Source organism: Schistocerca nitens, chromosome 11 (genome assembly GCF_023898315.1).
Source record: "Schistocerca nitens isolate TAMUIC-IGC-003100 chromosome 11, iqSchNite1.1, whole genome shotgun sequence".
Taxonomy (NCBI): Eukaryota; Metazoa; Arthropoda; class Insecta; order Orthoptera; family Acrididae; genus Schistocerca; species Schistocerca nitens.
In genome coordinates, this window is record NC_064624.1 from 110,074,702 (window position 1) to 110,095,846 (window position 21,145).

Here is a 21,145-nt window from a genome sequence, read left to right on the forward strand (position 1 = left end):
TTGTTTTGGTTGGATTTTTCCGTGTTCCTAATGTTGTTGAAATGTTTCACAATCTGCTGTGGTCGGATTCCAGGGCGAACCTCGACTTTACAGTTCGGAACCACTACATTTTTTAACATGGAATCGCCGATGACAAGGAAATCACTTTAGTCGATCTGTTTTGCTGGATTTCTTTCACATTTGTCTTTTTTCTTATACGTCACAGTTTTCCACTTATATTTGCTTACAGATTTACCGCACGAATCGTTTTCCGCCACTGTTTTCACTGGGATTAGCATATGCGAGTTTACATAGGTTTGTTTACTTCCCAATAACGGAGTTTGCACGCGGGAGTTCCACATGTTTCACTTTCTGCCACTGTTTTTGCCGGAATATGCACATGTAAGTTTTCACGGTTTTGTTTTTTGCTCACGAACGGAGTTTGCACAAAGGAGTCCTCACATTTGTTTGTTTTGTTCTGTAATGGGTTTCCACATACGCAGCTTGCCGATTCACTTTTTAGCTTTGCGTTTTCTTTTTTCAGAGACTGAATCTCTTTTTTGAGAGTTCCGATATCACTTTGTAGCACTTTAATTATTTCTTCTTTTGACTTTATCGTACTTACAAGTTCTGATGTTTCCCACTGCAAACAGTCGGTGCATGTCCACGGAACTTCGTCACTAATGAATTTCAGGTTCACTTTTGCGCACTTCTCATGAAGCCAAAAATTGCACTTTACGCATAAGATTCCTTTTATCTCACGTTTTCTGCATTGCTTACATGTAGAACCGCTGATTTTTTCCTTTTTGGTAGAGACAGACGTGTCGTTACACTTTTCATTCGGCGCCCTCTTGCAAATACATCTCGTAACCGGCACCAAGTGTTATTGTTGACATTGCATGCACAAATGCTAAAAATCATAATTGCTTTTCACCTATTACTTGCAGTGCGAATGCTAAAACTTGAAATCGCACAGTAAAAATTTTTGTACCCAACTAGTATTTAAAACCTGACACCTTTGCCTTTCATTGAAACCAGGATGATTATGGAATGTTGCAGACACAACAAAATGATGGAACTGTATCGTCCGAAAAATTTTCAAAATGGCAGAAAGATACACCTGAGTTAGATTCTCAGTTCGGCACCAACATTTTCAACATTGCAAGTTAAAATAAGTGTGCCGTGACTACATGATTATTGGTTCAGTAATGAAATAAAATTTCTGGTATAGGAAAGGTTGATGGTGAGCTTCTAATTGTCGGACTATGTTGTTTAACTGAAGTCAACAGAAGCTAAGAGGGTCTTTTCATAGTTGTTTAGTGTTCGGCTGATCAGTGACTCGAACACAGAGCTTAATCATATGAAGCTAGAGCCATTTTAACAGACCACCAAACTTTCAGTCCAGTGCCATTGTTTTGTTGTTAGCGGAGGATGCTCCTCACTGGATGAGCGTTCCCTTTTCCTGGAGGTTAATTACAGCCTTTACAAAACATTCTTTTCCTTGTTTACCAATAATCAACTTTCACTAGTGGCCTTACCTACCTAATGTGTACTTTCGACTTGATTTTGTAATCGATGAAATAAAATCACATAATTGTCGGCTGCCTTACTGGAATTATTGTAGCCTATGGAAATTTTTGCAGGAAATGTTTCTCCCACCTGAGCAACTGTCATCTTCTAAGAGTTTAGGTTGTACCAACACTAGATCATAGAACAAAACTCGGTGACAAGTATCAATCAAACTTCCAGAACGTTCTCCTGGTACATTCGTTGTATTAATAGCTGCAGTAGTGTGGTATTGTGTCAAGGAAAGTTAATTATTTTCTAGTTCTTTATTTTGGTGCTAGGGCATATAATTTTACTAAGAGAAGAGATGCATTTGATTTATAAGGAAGTCAATCATAAGCAGTTGCTGTTCTGAGAATGGGTCCATTGTTCTTCTCGAAGTGGATTCCTTTTGTTATAATTTCTGAAGAAATTTATTTTTTACTTTGAGGTGGTACTAAGCAGCTTTGTTTATCCAATATAATGTTTTTTTGAAGAGGTCATTCATTATTGTAGTTTCTTCTGTTACTATTAACACCACTGGTCATTGCAAAGACGAGACTTGTCTTCAGTAAACGTAGCTTACGTAGCACAGATAATCCCTCCAGATAAATTCCAGGTGGTAAAAGGAGGCCTAAAAAAAGTATCGTGCAATTGCGTAAGATAGTCCATAATTTTTTCTATGTAGCGTACTACATTGATGCATATTGTCTAAAAGGGCCACCCATAATTTTACTGAAACAAGTAGATTCATGCATAAGATCATAGAGATTTTGTTTTACATGTTCTCATACAGGTTGCAATAAGTTTAGTTATCAGCCATAATTTTTTATTGGAAGTTATAAATTATTCTTGGAGTGACTTACTGAATGTTGTACTCTTGACGGTCATGAAGATTGTTGTTTAAGCCTTTGAAAATGGTGCACAAAGTATTTTGTGCGTGTATGTGGTAAGTGCGCTGAACAAATCAAATCTGAAAATAATTTTCTAATTTTGAGTTGGTTTGTCTTGATGTGGTGGTTTACCAGTATGGCCCAATTGATTACTGGCAAACGTCATGAAATGTGACCAGTTAACCATCATGCAACACTTTAATTCAATAGCAAATATTGCGGAAGAAAGAAAGAAGTAATTTAGTGTTAAACGTCCTATCGACTGCAAGACCATAAGAGACGAAGCAGAATCTACAGCACTCAAATGTGGGAAAGGAAATAGATAGTGGCATTTCAAGGGAAAGGTCACAGCATTTGCATTGATCAGTTTAAGAAAAAAAAAAGGAAAATGTAAACCAGGATGGTTGGGTGGACATTTGAGCCATTGGGCCTTAACTTGATAAAATGAAAATGTTTGGTCCTTAGAAAAAAATGTACAATCAGAGGCTAATGAGTCCTCAGAATGTAACAATATGCATCTGGTGTGACAAAGGTCTTTTGTGCTAAGATATTGTTCCCAGGGATATGTCCATAGTAGTTAGCATCCGTTGTATTCGTGGTTGTCTGCAAATAATTTCATTGTGTCATTTGAAATAGTAATATGTGCTCATCAAACCAAAGGAGAAAAGTAATTTTGATTTTTATCGCCTCTACGTGTCTTTTCAACAATGATGGGTGGTGTTGATTTCAACTGTCACACAAAACTTTTCAAGCCATCATTTCAAGTTAAGACATGTCACTCGTAGCAACTGGCAAAAAGGAATTCGATAATAAACATTTTCTTGTGTGCAGTCAACAACGATGATGCATGCAGGCATGCAGCATGGAGGCTTAGATTTCCACTCCACACAGAAGTTTCCATTAAGTTATTTCCGTTTCAGACATAAATGCAAATCGCGCTACAGTTAGTCTAAGCAGATGTTTAATGTGTATTTGTGGTTAGAAAACAATGATAGGTGCTGGATTCAAATCCCAGAAAAGGTACAAAATACTTTCTCAACATTTCAGATTCGCATCTAGCTATATTTGGATATGTAATGTATTATTGCCCTTAGTTAACAATCCTATTACTTGCTGGGTTTGAATCATCTAACACAAAACTTTATGCTATGTCATTTCAACATTTGCACACACATGCTTACATGTGGCCAAAATGATATTTAAGATCTTTCATACTTACTTAAGAGACAATAGTTGCTTAATTGTAATACAAATGTCTTAGTCATGTAATTTCAAGTTGAAACTTAAGTTTCTGGAATGTCATTTATTGCAATAAACTTGAGTTTACAAGTGTTGAAGACTGTCACCTGATTATACCAGGTTTCGTGATATTTACATTATCGTGACATTAGTCTGATTGTGGACTCAGTATTACAGATCAATTTCTTCAAGTAGTGTCTCGTAGTAACCATTTTGTAGAGTGAAATGCCCGTACTGAAAAGAGATCGGAGGGACTGTAAGACGGTAACATTATGTGGGTGCATACAATTGAGGTGGAGTGGAATTCAGGCCGTTGGTATAGATTTGATGGTGATAATACCTGAGCTGACCTCTCCAGTAATTCTGTAATTGAGTATTTGCAAATGTATGTACCTTCTGGCTGCACTTTGTTTTGAACTACATGTTGTATCTGGTCATTCATTTGTATTAACGGGAGCCCTGTCCCCATATGTGGCACATGTCGTCCATATAGTTGCCAGTGTGTGGATGGTCCCTCAGCAGTGCTGGCCATAGGGAGGCACCCCCACATCCCCACGAGGAAACACCAGCCAGCTCACACCCTGCCTCTCTCTGTATGTGCAGCGCACCAGTCGTTACGGAGCTGAGTACCACAACCAGAACCACCACCACCTCCGCCGCTGCCGCCACCTCTGCCAGCGCACCTCGCCAGACACCTGCTGCTGCGCAGCCCACGACTACTCAACCTGATGAGGTCACTGTCTCTCAAATGCGGTGAGTTCCCTCAACACACACACACACACACACACACACACACACACACACACCATTATAAGGTAGATCAGACATAAATACTCGAAAGCATCAGAACATACATTCATGGGTGGTATCCTCAGGACTAGATCATAGTATCATGGGAGAGAGGTTAATTAAGAATAGGTTGGTAGAGAAAATAGCTATTGTCAACAGTTCAGTGACTTATTCTCATCAAGATCAGCAAACCAATGCCAGCAATAATTCATGCAATGTCATCCACAGAAAATTTAGTGGCAGGTAGAGTATGAGTGCACTGAACGTGTAACACTATGTCAAATGAGATAATTGTTTGTTGCTCTAGATGTATTGGAATGATCTAGCAGAGGTCACACATACACACATTTATGACACCATTTTTGGTTCTCGTCAGGAATGAGACAGGAAAAACAACCCAATAATTTGCTATAAAGTTTCTGTTAGTAACAAAAATTACACTCTGCAAGCACCAGCCAGAAGCAAACGTCAGCAGAGCCTTAGCTTGTCAGAGAGTGGTCCACCTTGGTTGCCCCACTGCTGTAACAGCCAGTCCCAGTAACCACAGACATGCGAAACAGAAACCCTGCCTCCTGTTGACAATGTGTCTGTCTGTGTGAGCAACAGATTTACAGTGCCATGAGCACCCAGAATCCACTGTCATTTGTGGTATGCATTCCTCTGTCTTTCCCTTCAGTTTTTAACCTCAACAACTACCTCTAGTGCCACAGCAGTTATTCCCTGATGCCTTCAAATATAACTTACTATGCTGACCCTTGTACTTGTCACAGTTTTCCACATATCACAATATCCTCACCTGTTGTGCAGAGACGTTCCACAGTTCTGTTATGAGTTCACCTAGTTTAAACATCCTTCTATAGCACCAAATTTGGAATGCTTAGATTCCCCTCTTGTTTTTTTCCATAATCCACGATTAATTTTTATGCAGTACTGTGCTCCAAACATCATTAAGGGACATCCAATACAAATTAAGGCCTATCCTTGGTATTAGTAACTTTACAAGGAATCTCCTGCTTTTCCATGCAACATTACTCCTTATAACAACCACGCTCTGTCCCTCAGTGTAAATTAGCTTCATGTGTAATAGTCACTACAAGCAGTCTACTGCGTGGTCCTTAATTCCGATGTAAACATTGCCACCAATGTTATTTCTGCTACTCGGCAATACTTTCCTCTTTCTTCCATTCATTAATCCTGATTTAGTGTTCATTCAACTATTTATTACATTCATCAACTCTGGTGATTCATTCAGACTTTCAGTGAACACAGTAATATCACCAGTGAATTTTATTAAACAAAATTGTTTTCACCTTCAGTTTTAATTAAATTCCTGGAAGTTTCTTCAATTCCACCAATGATTCTTCAGTGTTCATCTGAACATTTGTGGAGACTACCTGCATCTTTATCTTTAATCATCTTTGATTCAGAGTACCAATTCTTGTTGATTATTGCTCATATTCTATGTTATCTGCTGTACGATATACGTACATTTTAGAGAAAAAAATATTCACTGTTTCATGCTGTCAAATGTCATGTAAAGATCTACAAATCCAATAAATATCTCTTGATTTTTCTCACACATTCCTGCCACTATAAGGTTGAAGGTCAAGTTGTCCTCCCTGGATCCATTACTCCAAATTTAGCATCCTCAAACAGATCATCAGCTTTGTCTTCCATTCTTCTGGATGTTGTTATTTTTGTCAGTAAGTTGGATTCATGAGCTGTTTGGCTCATTGTGTGTAAGCTATCACACTTACCAGCGCTTGGTCACTTCTGTAGTGTTTGGATGTCTTTTTCTGGCTGTCTGTTGTTATGAATTGTCTCTCATCGATTATATAGACAAACGTGAAAATTCGTTTGATCGCCATTCATTATCACATTATCTAGAGCCTCATAGAAGTTAAAATTCACATTCCATTCCTGTGTACTTCAGTATCCTATTTATTTACACACTGAATTCACATAACAACTCTCTTAAAATTTACTTCACTCATTGTCATAACTAAATTGTGATCTGACTGTACATCTGGTCCTGGGTACACCTTAAAATCCAATACCTGATTCTATAATGTGTGTCTGGTTGTGATGTACTCCAGCTGGAAATGTCTTTACCAGCTAAAGCTCTGCCTCCCTCCTTAAGAGCTGAAAATGCCAAGATACCGAAGCAGCCATACAAATGTCACAGAACACAGGGCACAGCCTTGCAGCAAGTCAGCCATCCACATGTGGTGGAATGGTGCAGGAGGGCTCCTCCAAAGGGAGAGCTTGTAATGGCAACACCGACCACCATAAATGGCAGTCAGTGATTACATTAAACCTCCATGAGGAATTTTTGAGAAAGTTGTGACCGTGAGATAACCTAATGGGAACAGAACAAACAATCTGTTTGACTGGGATTCACTTCCAAAACACTCCAGCAGAGTATAACCAACACTAAACAGGTGGGTGAGGAACAGATGTTCTCCAGCACAAAAGCAAGTCGTAATATTACATATTAATATCAGTTGCCAGGCTAATTAGGCATTTTTGTCATACAATGTAATAAAGCTCAAGGCAGTGCTAGGGCTAACCTAACTTTGCTTAACACCTACTAAACTCTTTCTTGACATCTGTTCGCACTAGAACACAGTAACCTAACCTTGCAGATAAATGTAGTACTAACTTGGAAGTGAAGACGATGTACCTTGAATGAACTAGATGCAGCAGTTAATACAACCGGTCACCAACACACATGATACTAATAGCATTACTGAACAGGGCAGAGCATGAAATGATTCTGATTTAAATCGGGATTTATTATGATCATACTCTATAACATCATTGCTTAGTAGAGTTTCTCTATGCCATTACATGAACCAGCTTGCATTAAAATAGCTAACACAGTAAATATTTCTTTCTTGAGCTCAGTTTGAAGCAATTAAACAGAAAGCAAATCTAACTACAGTGGCTCTGGAGGGACCTTTTCTTTGCTTCATTAACCAACTAGCCTAGCACATGAGGGCTATTAAACTTTAATGGTTTGATGAACCATGCTCATTAACAAAACTACTCGAGTGTGTATGGGAAATTGTGAGTATTGTCATGAATAATTATTCATTAAGTGAAGCACAACAAACTATAACTCTTCAAATAACAAGTGTGCTTTGAAAAGCAGTCTTTTAACCTTCTCAAAATATGGTTGACTGTGCAAATGCCAAAACAATTTTAAATTCAAGTTCAAACACCTACTCATAAAATGAACAGTGATAAAGCTTTGTAATTCTGATCAAAGTGCATAATTAATAATCCTTTTTACTTCTATTCAATATTATTATTCTTTTAACTAACAACTTTACTATTTACTGGTACTTTTTTAAGTAAGGCAAATTATTTAAGAAAATGATTGCAGATAGATTGAAAACCACACTGGCAGTGTAGTATTTCTCAAACTATAAAACTGAACTTTAAACACAACTCCACACATCAGAAAGTAATCACAACTATTTCTGAATAGTCTTTTCATAATAAATTAGCACACTTGGAATTAAATTCACTTGGATAGGATTCCTGGTAAGGTTTGTGATTTGGGATAATCACAGGTGCAAGATACAGCTTTTAGCAATACCACAATTATTATTAAAATCAACCAAATTTCACAAATACCTGGTCCATTTACAGAGTGCCAAATATAAACATTTTGGTGGAAGGCTGGTGGCACTGGTGGCGTGATTTGCAGTGGCTGTTAACATGACGGCGATGTAGTCATGGCAGTACTGTTGGCCTCGCCCTGTTATAGGTCTTCTGAATTATATTTTTGCAGGGCCGAAAACCGTCCCATTATACATGATATCACCAAATGCAGAATCAAAGGTGCATAAGTAACGCTCTTAGCTCCTCTGCCTCAAAACTGCAAGAATGAGCCACAATGTTCCGCTACTGCTAGCGAGATATTAACCACAGCACTGCTCAAGCCAGACTCCTTAGCCGTCGCAAGGGACAAGTTGCCGCTTGCGTGAACGACACCTTTTCCATTCTGTCTGGCTACTTCTGTAGCTGCAGGGATTCCCCACATTTTTTACATTCGACCCTGCATTCCCTAACTATGGACCAAGTCATTTACAGTACATTACATAATAATCATTCCAGTAGTTATTTACATTAACAAGCTTAATTTAAACTTTGTTCCAAAAGTTCACATAACTGAAATATGTATACGTTATCAAAGAATTTCCATGACAGATAAAAGACTCTACATACGACAGATACAGCACTCTACATAATCTACATGATCATTGGTTCAGTAATGAAATAAAATTTCTGGTATAGGAAAGGTTGATGGTGAGCTTCTAATTGTCGGACTATGTTGTTTAACTGAAGTCAACAGAAGCTAAGAGGGTCTTTTCATAGTTGTTTAGTGTTCGGCTGATCAGTGACTCGAACACAGAGCTTAATCATATGAAGCTAGAGCCATTTTAACAGACCACCAAACTTTCAGTCCAGTGCCATTGTTTTGTTGTTAGCGGAGGATGCTCCTCACTGGATGAGCGTTCCCTTTTCCTGGAGGTTAATTACAGCCTTTACAAAACATTCTTTTCCTTGTTTACCAATAATCAACTTTCACTAGTGGCCTTACCTACCTAATGTGTACTTTCGACTTGATTTTGTAATCGATGAAATAAAATCACATAATTGTCGGCTGCCTTACTGGAATTATTGTAGCCTATGGAAATTTTTGCAGGAAATGTTTCTCCCACCTGAGCAACTGTCATCTTCTAAGAGTTTAGGTTACACCAACACTAGATCATACAAAAAAGTATCAATCAAACTTCCACAACGTTCTCCTGGTATCTTTGTTGTATTAATAACTGCAGTAGTGTGGTATTGTGTCAAGGAAAGTTAATTATTTTCTAGTTCTTTATTTTTGTGCTAGGGGCATATAATTTTACTAAGAGAAGAGATGCATTTGATTTATAAGGAAGTCAATCATAGGCAGTTGCTGTTCTGAGAATGGGTCCATTGTTATTGTCGAATTGGATTCCTTTTGTTACAATTTCTGAAGAAATTTATTTTTTAATTTGAGGTGGTACTAAGCAGCTCTGTTCATCCAATATAATGTTTTTTTGAAGAGGTCATTCATTATTGTAGTTTCTTCTGTTACTATTAACACCACCGGTCATTGCAAAGACGAGACTTGTCTTCAGTAAACGTAGCTTACGTAGCACAGATAATCCCTCCAGATAAATTCCAGGTGGTAAAAGGAGGCCTAAAAAAAGTATCGTGCAATTGCGTAAGATAGTCCATAATTTTTTCTATGTAGCGTACTACATTGATGCATATTGTCTAAAAGGGCCACCCATAATTTTACTGAAACAAGTAGATTCATGCATAAGATCATAGAGATTTTGTTTTACATGTTCTCATACAGGTTGCAATAAGTTTAGTTATCAGCCATAATTTTTTATTGGAAGTTATAAATTATTCTTGGAGTGACTTACTGAATGTTGTACTCTTGACGGTCATGAAGATTGTTGTTTAAGCCTTTGAAAATGGTGCACAAAGTATTTTGTGCGTGTATGTGGTAAGTGCGCTGAACAAATCAAATCTGAAAATAATTTTCTAATTTTGAGTTGGTTTGTCTTGATGTGGTGGTTTACCAGTATGGCCCAATTGATTACTGGCAAACGTCATGAAATGTGACCAGTTAACCATCATGCAACACTTTAATTCAATAGCAAATATTGCGGAAGAAAGAAAGAAGTAGTTTAGTGTTAAACGTCCTATCGACTGCAAGACCATAAGAGATGAAGCAGAATCTACAGCACTCAAATGTGGGAAAGGAAATAGATAGTGGCATTTCAAGGGAAAGGTCACAGCATTTGCATTGATCAGTTTAAGAAAAAAAAAAAAAGGAAAATGTAAACCAGGATGGTTGGGTGGACATTTGAGCCATTGGGCCTTAACTTGATAAAATGAAAATGTTTGGTCCTTAGAAAAAAAATGTACAATCAGAGGCTAATGAGTCCTCAGAATGTAACAATATGCATCTGGTGTGACAAAGGTCTTTTGTGCTAAGAAATTGTTCCCAGGGATATGTCCATAGTAGTTAGCATCCGTTGTATTCGTGGCTGTCTGCAAATAATTTCATTGTGTCATTTGAAATAGTAATATGTGCTCATCAAACCAAAGGAGAAAAGTAATTTTGATTTTTATCGCCTCTACGTGTCTTTTCAACAATGATGGGTGGTGTTGATTTCAATTGTCACACAAAACTTTTCAAGCCATCATTTCAAGTTAAGACATGTCACTCGTAGCAACTGGCAAAAAGGAATTCGATAATAAACATTTTCTTGTGTGCAGTCAACAACGATGATGCATGCAGGCATGCAGACTTAGATTTCCACTCCACACAGAAGTTTCCATTAAGTTATTTCCGTTTCAGACATAAATGCAAATCGCGCTACAGCTAGTCTAAGCAGATGTTTAATGTGTATTTGTGGTTAGAAAACAATGATAGGTGCTGGATTCAAATCCCAGAAAAGGTACAAAATACTTTCTCAACATTTCAGATTCGCATCTAGCTATATTTGGATATGTAATGTATTATTGCCCTTAGTTAACAATCCTATTACTTGCTGGGTTTGAATCATCTAACACAAAACTTTATGCTATGTCATTTCAACATTTGCACACACATGCTTACATGTGGCCAAAATGATATTTAAGATCTTTCATACTTACTTAAGAGACAATAGTTGCTTAATTGTAATACAAATGTCTTAGTCATGTAATTTCAAGTTGAAACTTAAGTTTCTGGAATGTCATTTATTGCAATAAACTTGAGTTTACAAGTGTTGAAGACTGTCACCTGATTATACCAGGTTTCGTGATATTTACATTATCGTGACATTAGTCTGATTGTGGACTCAGTATTACAGATCAATTTCTTCAAGTAGTGTCTCGTAGTAACCATTTTGTAGAGTGAAATGCCCGTACTGAAAAGAGATCGGAGGGACTGTAAGACTGTAACTTTATGTGGGTGCATACAATTTAGGTGGAGTGGAATTCAGGCCGTTGGTATAGATTTGATGGTGATAATACCTGAGCTGACCTCTCCAGTAATGCTGTAATTGAGTATTTGCAAATGTATGTACCTTCTGGCTGCACTTTGTTTTGAACTACATGTTGTATCTGGTCATTCATTTGTATTAACGGGAGCCCTGTCCCCATATGTGGCACATGTCGTCCATATAGTTGCCAGTGTGTGGATGGTCACTTAGCAGTGCTGGCCATAGGGAGGCACCCCCACATCCCCACGAGGAAACACCAGCCAGCTCACACCCTGCCTCTCTCTGTATGTGCAGCGCACCAGTCGTTACGGAGCTGAGTACCACAACCAGAACCACCACCACCTCCGCCGCTGCCGCCACCTCTGCCAGCGCACCTCGCCAGACACCTGCTGCTGCGCAGCCCACGACTACTCAACCTGATGAGGTCACTGTCTCTCAAATGCGGTGAGTTCCCTCAACACACACACACACACACACACATACACACACCATTATAAGGTAGATCAGACATAAATACTCGAAAGCATCAGAACATACATTCATGGGTGGTATCCTCAGGACTAGATCATAGTATCATGGGAGAAAGGTTAATTAAGAATAGGTTGGTAGAGAATATAGCTATTGTCAACAGTTCAGTGACTTATTCTCATCAAGATCAGCAAACCAATGCCAGCAATAATTCATGCAATGTCATCCACAGAAAATTTAGTGGCAGGTAGAGTATGAGTGCACTGAATGTGTAACACTATGTCAAATGAGATAATTGTATGTTACTCTAGATGTATTGGAATGATCTAGCAGAGGTCACACATACACACTGACACCATTTTTGGTTCTCGTCAGGAATGAGACAGGAAAAACAACCCAATAATTTGCTATAAAGTTTCTGTTAGTAACAAAAATTACACTCTGCAAGCACCAGCCAGAAGCAAACGTCAGCAGAGCCTTAGCTTGTCAGGGAGTGGTCCACCTTGGTTGCCTCACTGCTGTAACAGCCAGTCCCAGAAACCACAGACATGCGAAACAGAAACTCTGCCTCCTGTTGACAATGTGTCTATCTGTGTGAGCAACAGATTTACAGTGCCATGAGCACCCAGAATCCACTGTCATTTGTGGTATGCATTCCTCTGTCTTTCCCTTCAGTTTTTAACCTCAACAACTACCTCTTAGTGCCACAGCAGTTATTCCCTGATGCCTTCAAATATAACTTACTATGCTGACCCTCGTACTTGTCACAGTTTTCCACATATCACAATATCCTCACCTGTTGTGCAGAGACGTTCCACAGTTCTGTTATGAGTTCACCTAGTTTAAACATCCTTCTATAGCACCAAATTTGGAATGCTTAGATTCCCCTCTTGTTTTTTTCCATAATCCACGATTAATTTTTATGCAGTACTGTGCTCCAAACATACATTAAGGGACATCCAATACAAATTAAGGCCTATCCTTGGTATTAGTAACTTTACAAGGAATCTCCTGCTTTTCCATGCAACATTACTCCTTATAACAACCATGCTCTGTCCCTCAGTGTAAATTAGCTTCATGTGTAATAGTCACTACAAGCAGTCTACTGCGTTGTCCTTAATTCCGATGTAAACATTGCCACCAATGTTATTTCTGCTACTCGGCAATACTTTCCTCTTTCTTCCATTCATTAATCCTGATTTAGTGTTCATTCAACTATTTATTACATTCATCAACTCTGGTGATTCATTCAGACTTTCAGTGAACACAGTAATATCACCAGTGAATTTTATTAAACAAAATTGTTTTCATCTTCAGTTTTAATTAAATTCCTGGAAGTTTCTTCAATTCCACCAATGATTCCTCAGTGTTCATCTGAACATTTGTGGAGACTACCTGCATCTTTATCTTTAATCATCTTTGATTCAGAGTACCAATTCTTGTTGATTATTGCTCATATTCTATGTTATCTGCCGTACCATATACGTACATTTTAGAGAAAAAAAATTTCACTGTTTCATGCTGTCAAATGTCATGTAAAGATCTACAAATCCAATAAATACCTCTTGATTTTTCTCACACATTCCTGCCACTATAAGGTTGAAGGTCAAGTTGTCCTCCCTGGATCCATTACTCCAAATTTAGCATCCTCAAACAGATCATCAGCTTTGTCTTCCATTCTTCTGGATGTTGTTATTTTTGCCAGAAGTTGGATTCATGAGCTGTTTGGCTCATTGTGCGTAAGCTATCACACTTACCAGCGCTTGGTCACTTCTGTAGTGTTTGGATGTCTTTTTCTGGCTGTCTGTTGTTATGAATTGTCTCTCATCGATTATATAGACGAACGTGAAAATTCGTTTGATCGCCATTCATTATCACATTATCTAGAGCCTCATAGAAGTTAAAATTCACATTCCATTCCTGTGTACTTCAGTATCCTATTTATTTACACACTGAATTCACATAACAACTCTCTTAAAATTTACTTCACTCATTGTCATAACTAAATTGTGATCTGACTGTACATCTGGTCCTGGGTACACCTTAAAATCCAATACCTGATTCTATAATGTGTGTCTGGTTGTGATGTACTCCAGCTGGAAATGTCTTTACCAGCTAAAGCTCTGCCTCCCTCCTTAAGAGCTGAAAATGCCAAGATACCGAAGCAGCCATGCAAATGTCACAGAACACAGGGCACAGCCTTGCAGCAAGTCAGCCATCCACATGTGTTGGAATGGTGGAGGAGGGCTCCTCCAAAGGGAGAGCTTGTAATGGCAACACCGACCACCATAAATGGCAGTCAGTGATTACATTAAACCTCTATGAGGAATTTTTGAGAAAGTTGTGACCGTGAGATAACCTAATGGGAACAGAACAAACAATCTGTTTGACTGGGATTCACTTCCAAAACACTCCAGCAGAGTATAACCAACACTAAACAGGTGGGTGAGGAACAGATGTTCTCCAGCACAAAAGCAAGTCGTAATATTACATATTAATATCAGTTGCCAGGCTAATTAGGCATTTTTGTCATACAATGCAATAAAGCTCAAGGCAGTGCTAGGGCTAACCTAACTTTGCTTAACACCTACTAAACTCTTTCTTGACATCTGTTCGCACTAGAACACAGTAACCTAACCTTGCAGATAAATGTAGTACTAACTTGGAAGTGAAGACGATGTACCTTGAATGAACTAGATGCAGCAGTTAATACAACCGGTCACCAACACACATGATACTAATAGCATTACTGAACAGGGCAGAGCATGAAATGATTCTGATTTAAATCGGGATTTATTATGATCATACTCTATAACATCATTGCTTAGTAGAGTTTCTCTATGCCATTACATGAACCAGCTTGCATTAAAATAGCTAACACAGTAAATATTTCTTTCTTGAGCTCAGTTTGAAGCAATTAAACAGAAAGCAAATCTAACTACAGTGGCTCTGGAGGGACCTTTGCTTTGCTTCATTAACCAACTAGCCTAGCACATGAGGGCTATTAAACTTTAATGGTTTGATGAACCATGCTCATTAACAAAACTACTCGAGTGTGTATGGGAAATTGTGAGTATTGTCATGAATAATTATTCATTAAGTGAAGCACAACAAACTATAACTCTTCAAATAACAAGTGTGCTTTGAAAAGCAGTCTTTTAACCTTCTCAAAATATGGTTGACTGTGCAAATGCCAAAACAATTTTAAATTCAAGTTCAAACACCTACTCATAAAATGAACAGTGATAAAGCTTTGTAATTCTGATCAAAGTGCATAATTAATAATCCTTTTTACTTCTATTCAATATTATTATTCTTTTAACTAACAACTTTACTATTTACTGGTACTTTTTTAAGTAAGGCAAATTATTTAAGAAAATGATTGCAGATAGATTGAAAACCACACTGGCAGTGTAGTATTTCTCAAACTATAAAACTGAACTTTAAACACAACTCCACACATCAGAAAGTATTCACAGCTATTTCTGAATAGTCTTTTCATAATAAATTAGCACACTTGGAATTAAATTCACTTGGATAGGATTCCTGGTGAGGTTTGTGATTTGGGATAATCACAGGTGCAAGATACAGCTTTTAGCAATACCACAATTATTATTAAAATCAACCAAATTTCACATATACCTGGTCCATTTACAGAGTGCCAAATATAAACATTTTGGTGGAAGGCTGGTGGCACTGGTGGCGTGATTTGCAGTGGCTGTTAACATGACGGCGATGTAGTCATGGCAGTACTGTTGGCCTCGCCCTGTTATAGGTCTTCTGAATTATATTTTTGCAGGGCCGAAAACCGTCCCATTATACATGATATCACCAAATGCAGAATCAAAGGTGCATAAGTAACGCTCTTAGCTCCTCTGCCTCAAAACTGCAAGAATGAGCCACAATGTTCCGCTACTGCTAGCGAGATATTAACCACAGCACTGCTCAAGCCAGACTCCTTAGCCGTCGCAAGGGACAAGTTGCCGCTTGCGTGAACGACACCTTTTCCATTCTGTCTGGCTACTTCTGTAGCTGCAGGGATTCCCCACATTTTTTACATTCGACCCTGCATTCCCTAACTATGGACCAAGTCATTTACAGTACATTACATAATAATCATTCCAGTAGTTATTTACATTAACAAGCTTAATTTAAACTTTGTTCCAAAAGTTCACATAACTGAAATATGTATACGTTATCAAAGAATTTCCATGACAGATAAAAGACTCTACATACGACAGATACAGCACTCTACATAATCTACATGATCATTGGTTCAGTAATGAAATAAAATTTCTGGTATTGGAAAGGTTGATGGTGAGCTTCTAATTGTCGGACTATGTTGTTTAACTGAAGTCAACAGAAGCTAAGAGGGTCTTTTCATAGTTGTTTAGTGTTCGGCTGATCAGTGACTCGAACACAGAGCTTAATCATATGAAGCTAGAGCCATTTTAACAGACCACCAAACTTTCAGTCCAGTGCCATTGTTTTGTTGTTAGCGGAGGATGCTCCTCACTGGATGAGCGTTCCCTTTTCCTGGAGGTTAATTACAGCCTTTACAAAACATTCTTTTCCTTGTTTACCAATAATCAACTTTCACTAGTGGCCTTACCTACCTAATGTGTACTTTCGACTTGATTTTGTAATCGATGAAATAAAATCACATAATTGTCGGCTGCCTTACTGGAATTATTGTAGCCTATGGAAATTTTTGCAGGAAATGTTTCTCCCACCTGAGCAACTGTCATCTTCTAAGAGTTTAGGTTGCACCAACACTAGATCATAGAACAAAACTCGGTGACAAGTATCAGTCAAACTTCCAGAACGTTCTCCTGGTACCTTCGTTGTATTAATAGCTGCAGTAGTGTGGTATTGTGTCAAGGAAAGTTAATTATTTTCTAGTTCTTTATTTTGGTGCTAGGGCATATAATTTTACTAAGAGAAGAGATGCATTTGATTTATAAGGAAGTCAATCTTAAGCAGTTGCTGTTCTGAGAATGGGTCCATTGTTCTTCTCGAAGTGGATTCCTTTTGTTATAATTTCTGAAGAAATTTATTTTTTACTTTGAGGTGGTACTAAGCAGCTTTGTTTATCCAATATAATGTTTTTTTGAAGAGGTCATTCATTATTGTAGTTTCTTCTGTTACTATTAACACCACCGGTCATTGCAAAGACGAGACTTGTCTTCAGTAAACGTAGCTTACGTAGCACAGATAATCCCTCCAGATAAATTCCAGGTGGTAAAAGGAGGCCTAAAAAAAGTATCGTGCAATTGCGTAAGATAGTCCATAATTTTTTCTATGTAGCGTACTACATTGATGCATATTGCCTAAAAGGGCCACCCATAATTTTACTGAAACAAGTAGATTCATGCATAAGATCATAGAGATTTTGTTTTACATGTTCTCATACAGGTTGCAATAAGTTTAGTTATCAGCCATAATTTTTTATTGGAAGTTATAAATTATTCTTGGAGTGACTTACTGAATGTTGTACTCTTGACGGTCATGAAGATTGTTGTTTAAGCCTTTGAAAATGGTGCACAAAGTATTTTGTGCGTGTATGTGGTAAGTGCGCTGAACAAATCAAATCTGAAAATAATTTTCTAATTTTGAGTTGGTTTGTCTTGATGTGGTGGTTTACCAGTATGGCCCAATTGATTACTGGCAAACGTCATGAAATGTGACCAGTTAACCATCATGCAACACTTTAATTCAATAGCAAATATTGCGGAAGAAAGAAAGAAGTAATTTAGTGTTAAACGTCCTATCGACTGCAAGACCATAAGAGACGAAGCAGAATCTACAGCACTCAAATGTGGGAAAGGAAATAGATAGTGGCATTTCAAGGGAAAGGTCACAGCATTTGCATTGATCAGTTTAAGAAAAAAAAAAAAAGGAAAATGTAAACCAGGATGGTTGGGTGGACATTTGAGCCATTGGGCCTTAACTTGATAAAATGAAAATGTTTGGTCCTTAGAAAAAAATGTACAATCAGAGGCTAATGAGTCCTCAGAAAGTAACAGTATGCATCTGGCGTGACAAAGGTCTTTTGTGCTAAGAAATTGTTCCCAGGGATATGTCCATAGTAGTTAGCATCCGTTGTATTCGTGGTTGTCTGCAAATAATTTCATTGTGTCATTTGAAATAGTAATATGTGCTCATCAAACCAAAGGAGAAAAGTAATTTTGATTTTTATTGCCTCTACGTGTCTTTTCAAGAATGATGGGTGGTGTTGATTTCAACTGTCACACAAAACTTTTCAAGCCATCATTTCAAGTTAAGACATGTCACTCGTAGCAACTGGCAAAAAGGAATTCGATAATAAACATTTTCTTGTGTGCAGTCAACAACGATGATGCATGCAGGCATGCAGACTTAGATTTCCACTCCACACAGAAGTTTCCATTAAGTTATTTCCGTTTCAGACATAAATGCAAATCGCGCTACAGCTAGTCTAAGCAGATGTTTAATGTGTATTTGTGGTTAGAAAACAATGATAGGTGCTGGATTCAAATCCCAGAAAAGGTACAAAATACTTTCTCAACATTTCAGATTCGCATCTAGCTATATTTGGATATGTAATGTATTATTGCCCTTAGTTAACAATCCTATTACTTGCTGGGTTTGAATCATCTAACACAAAACTTTATGCTATGTCATTTCAACATTTGCACACACATGCTTACATGTGGCCAAAATGATATTTAAGATCTTTCATACTTACTTAAGAGACAATAGTTGCTTAATTGTAATACAAATGTCTTAGTCATGTAATTTCAAGTTGAAACTTAAGTTTCTGGAATGTCATTTATTGCAATAAACTTGAGTTTACAAGTGTTGAAGACTGTCACCTGATTATACCAGGTTTCGTGATATTTACATTATCGTGACATTAGTCTGATTGTGGACTCAGTATTACAGATCAATTTCTTCAAGTAGTGTCTCGTAGTAACCATTTTGTAGAGTGAAATGCCCGTACTGAAAAGAGATCGGAGGGACTGTAAGACGGTAACATTATGTGGGTGCATACAATTGAGGTGGAGTGGAATTCAGGCCGTTGGTATAGATTTGATGGTGATAATACCTGAGCTGACCTCTCCAGTAATTCTGTAATTGGGTTTTTGCAAATGTATGTACCTTCTGGCTGCACTCTGTTTTGAACTACATGTTGTATCTGGTCATTCATTTGTATTAATGGGAGCCCTGTCCCCATATGTGGCACATGTCGTCCATATAGTTGCCAGTGTGTGGATGGTCCCTCAGCAGTGCTGGCCATAGGGAGGCACCCCCACATCCCCACGAGGAAACACCAGCCAGCTCACACCCTGCCTCTCTCTGTATGTGCAGCGCACCAGTCGTTACGGAGCTGAGTACCACAACCAGAACCACCACCACCTCCGCCGCTGCCGCCACCTCTGCCAGCGCACCTCGCCAGACACCTGCTGCTGCGCAGCCCACGACTACTCAACCTGATGAGGCCACTGTCTCTCAAATGCGGTGAGTTCCCTCAACACACACACACACACACACACACACACACACACACACCATTATAAGGTAGATCAGACATAAATACTTAAAAGCATCAGAACATACATTCATGGGTGGTATCCTCAGGACTAGATCATAGTATCATGGGAGAGAGGTTAATTAAGAATAGGTTGGTAGAGAAAATAGCTATTGTCAACAGTTCAGTGACTTATTCTCATCAAGATCAGCAAACCAATGCCAGCAATAATTCATGCAATGTCATCCACAGAAAATTTAGTGGCAGGTAGAGTATGAGTGCACTGAACGTGTAACACTATGTCAAATGAGATAATTGTATGTTACTCTAGATGTATTGGAATGATCTAGCAGAGGTCACACATACACACATTTATGACACCATTTTTGGTTCTCGTCAGGAATGAGACAGGAAAAACAACCCAATAATTTGCTATAAAGTTTCTGTTAGTAACAAAAATTACACTCTGCAAGCACCAGCCAGAAGCAAACGTCAGCAGAGCCTTAGCTTGTCAGGGAGTGGTCCACCTTGGTTGCCCCACTGCTGTAACAGCCAGTCCCAGTAACCACAGACTTGCGAAACAGAAACTCTGCCTCCTGTTGACAATGTGTCTATCTGTGTGAGCAACAGATTTACAGTGCCATGAGCACCCAGAATCCACTGTCATTTGTGGTATGCATTCCTCTGTCTTTCCCTTCAGTTTTTAACCTCAACAACTACCTCTTAGTGCCACAGCAGTTATTCCCTGATGCCTTCAAATATAACTTACTATGCTGACCCTCGTACTTGTCACAGTTTTCCACATATCACAATATCCTCACCTGTTGTGCAGAGACGTTCCACAGTTCTGTTATGAGTTCACCTAGTTTAAACATCCTTCTATAGCACCAAATTTGGAATGCTTAGATTCCCCTCTTGTTTTTTTCCATAATCCACGATTAATTTTTATGCAGTACTGTGCTCCAAACATACATTAAGGGACATCCAATACAAATTAAGGCCTATCCTTGGTATTAGTAACTTTACAAGGAATCTCCTGCTTTTCCATGCAACATTACACCTTATAACAACCACGCTCTGTCCCTCAGTGTAAATTAGCTTCATGTGTAATAGTCACTACAAGCAGTCTACTGCGTGGTCCTTAATTCCGATGTAAACATTGCCACCAATGTTATTTCTGCTACTCGGCAATACTTTCCTCTTTCTTCCATTCATTAATCCTGATTTAGTGTTCATTCAACTATTTATTACATTCATCAACTCTGGTGATTCATTCAGACTTTCAGTGAACACAGTAATATCACCAGTGAATTTTATTAAACAAAATTGTTTTCATCTTCAGTTTTAATTAAATTCCTGGAAGTTTCTTCAATTCCACCAATGATTCCTCAGTGTTCATCTGAACATTTGTGGAGACTACCTGCATCTTTATCTTTAATCATCTTTGATTCAGAGTACCAATTCTTGTTGATTATTGCTCATATTCTATGTTATCTGCCGTACCATATACGTACATTTTAGAGAAAAAAAATTTCACTGTTTCATGCTGTCAAATGTCATGTAAAGATCTACAAATCCAATAAATACCTCTTGATTTTTCTCACACATTCCTGCCACTATAAGGTTGAAGGTCAAGTTGTCCTCCCTGGATCCATTACTCCAAATTTAGCATCCTC

The 21,145-nt window shown here is 38.2% G+C and overlaps 3 protein-coding genes across 3 annotated transcripts in view; all 3 read left to right on the top strand.

Annotated features, from left to right (window-relative positions):
• LOC126212948 (protein roadkill-like) overlaps window positions 1-4,342 on the top strand; it is a 56,760-nt gene extending 52,418 nt beyond the window's left edge. The window contains exon 3 of the mRNA XM_049940466.1: window positions 4,260-4,342. The gene's annotated coding sequence lies outside the window, so the exon portion shown is untranslated. The remainder of the gene's footprint in view (window positions 1-4,259) is intronic.
• The window catches only part of LOC126212947 (ankyrin repeat and protein kinase domain-containing protein 1-like), a 578,958-nt gene that overhangs the window by 165,624 nt on the left and 392,189 nt on the right, over window positions 1-21,145 (top strand). The window lies entirely within an intron of this gene.
• Window positions 1-21,145, top strand: part of LOC126212946 (poly [ADP-ribose] polymerase tankyrase-1-like) — a 213,158-nt gene that overhangs the window by 152,672 nt on the left and 39,341 nt on the right. The gene's annotated exons all lie outside the window — the stretch shown is intronic.